This window comes from Phytophthora infestans, genomic scaffold (genome assembly GCF_000142945.1).
Source record: "Phytophthora infestans T30-4 supercont1.23 genomic scaffold, whole genome shotgun sequence".
NCBI classification, from domain to species: Eukaryota; Oomycota; class Peronosporomycetes; order Peronosporales; family Peronosporaceae; genus Phytophthora; species Phytophthora infestans.
In genome coordinates, this window is record NW_003303736.1 from 854,979 (window position 1) to 857,663 (window position 2,685).

Genomic DNA, 2,685 nt, shown 5'->3' on the forward strand with positions numbered 1-2,685 from the left:
GCAACGAGTAGACTCGAGCCCGCGACAACCCTGCTCCCATAATGGGCTCTCAATAAGCTAGCCGTCTAAACGACTGAGCTGTCAGCACTTGACGTTTCTGATTTTGTTTTGGTAATGACAGACGTTTGATTATTCTTGCATACTCCATAATTTTATCAAGACGCATAAACATAAAACGAAAGGGTGATCTTACCCTATGCTTCAATGGGCTTGAATTTTTTCACCAGCTGAACATTTTAATACTGAAGTTAAGGTTAAATGCGGCCCTGAACTGATACGACAAAAATTTCTGCTGCCGTGTCCTGAACGATCAATGCTATTAGTCATTGGCCGCAAAAAATACGATAAAAAAATTCAGATTACAAGCTTTCGGAAACTGTCTCGCTTTGTGTCCCTGTGCAAATAGTTGCCGAGCTATGTGACTTTCTTTCAGGGCGGCCCTAAATTGAGGATTTCCCTTAAGGGAAACTTCCAATTCGAGGCCGGTTGATCTTTTCGAGGCCGGTGTGGTATTAGCCAATGCATTCGGTGTATTACGATTTCCAGCATGCCATTTGTAGATAAACAACTAAGTACGAAACTCACAGAAATTTATACAGATTTGGCGCGAAATGCTGGCGGGAGAGCGATCACTGCCAGAAAGCAGCGCTACTGTAAGCAGCTTTCGTTTCCAAACCAGCTCGATGACACCTACCTACACGGTGGACTTTAAACAAGCAACAATCGCTCAAGTTCAAGCCGGCAGTACAGTGGTTGACGTCGCCGCTGTAACTGGCGTTCATGAGAGAACTATTCGAAAGTGGCTACATGCACTAGCGGAGGGCAAGTCACTGAAAGCCGGACGGCCTGGGCCCAAAACGTTCTTACCGAAAGCAGCGGAAGACCATCTATACGACTGGGTGGTAGGACGACAGCTCATTGGCCACCCAGTCGAGCGCGCCGTGATCATACGAAAGGCGCAGGAAGTGGGCCTGCTGGGCTGTGGCGAACGTGTGGGCCACGGTTGGTACAAGGGCTTTAAAAAGCGCTATCCAGCGCTGACCGTGCGATCCGCCCAGTCGCTTGCTACAAAGCGTAACTTTGTTGTTCATGGTGACCTAACTACGCTTTTCAACACCCTTGCAAAGCTTATCATTAAGCTGAAACTGGACAGCTCGAGGGTCTTTAAAATTGACGAAACAGCTTTTCAAAAGCAACTCAAGAGCAAGAAAGTAGTCGCTGTTCGTGGATCGAGTAACGTTTGGAGTACAGAGCCTACAGCTAATTTTCACCTCACAATTGTTGCGTGTGGAAGTGCTGCTGGCTTTGTAATACCACCGGCTTTTGTTTTGCCTGGAAAGACCGTTTCACCTGGATTGCTGGAAAATTGCGAGGCAAAAGGCGCTATGGTCACGACTTCAGCCTCGGGCTTTATGAATACCACCCTTTTTGAGCGATGGTTGAAGTTCTTTGCAAGCGCAGTGCCTGATTCCATTGCACGTCCACGTGTGCTGATTTTGGATGGATGCGGATCTCACTACTCGGAAGAGGTGCTTGCTGCAGCAGAGTGTCTGAGCGTAATGCTGGTTTTCCTGCCCCCGAACGCCACGCACCTTCTGCAGCCATTAGACGTAGCCGTATTCGCTACACTGAAGAGCAAGATACAAACTCTGCTTGGGGAGCTCGTGGAGGAAGACGAGGACGGATACTACAACATTAGCAAAGACGATGCGATTCAAGTGGCTAGCATGGCCTGGCGAGGGGCTCGGATCAATCGAAATGTTAAGGCAGGGTTCAAAGCTTGTGGACTGTTTCCCTTGTCTTTAGTTAAAATGGGCGCCCGTTTGAGCAATTTCACACGAAATGGGGCACCTCGCCACGTCCTGCTTGCCACATGGCTGCATATGAAGGCGCTTGTCGAAGACGAGATTCTCACAATGCCAACTCCACCGAGCAAAGCTCGCGGCCAGAAGCGCAAGCGCGTTTCCGTCGGCGGACGTCTCTTGACACATGAGGTCTTACAGGAAATTGAAGCGTCCACCGCCAGATCGGGAGCTAAAGGTCGCAAACACGCGAGCACGAGTAGTTCAAGGGCTAAGCCTTGCAAGAAGACGACCTCGATGTCGCCAAGCGTTGACACTGGTAGTGATATTGTAGGTTCTACAGTAGTTTAGACAGAGCAACTGTCAGTACGACCTCATAAGTATGTGGAACTTAAAGATTGCCGTACCAAATTGGTTGAATTTGTGCGTCTGTCAATCCGGCAGCGTTACCCCCACAGTTTTACATCACACAGGAGGTCTTGGCTTCAGCAAAAGGTGGGAGTCGCTAGCCATGACGCATGAGCAGTCGTACGAGGTTCTCCGGGTGGCAGCGGAGCTCTGGGGACTCGAGCAGAGCCGGCGCCCCGCTCGACATTTCGAGCGCTGTCTGTGTCTGCGTGCTTCTGGAAATGCAGTCCTTTCCAAAATAGCATCACCTCTCAAACCTAGTAGCCTATGATAATGCCTTAAGTACGACCGAAATGCACCGCTCTAGTAGACCTAACCCTGATGCTGGTGTACCAATAAACATACTCAAGACAAGTCTAATTCCGGCCTTTAATTGAACCTCCGCCACAATTTCAGTGGTTTCTTTAAGTAACAATACAGCGACCAGCACTGTCATATTATGTGCCAATCACCACCTTAAAAAAAAAAGAGGGAT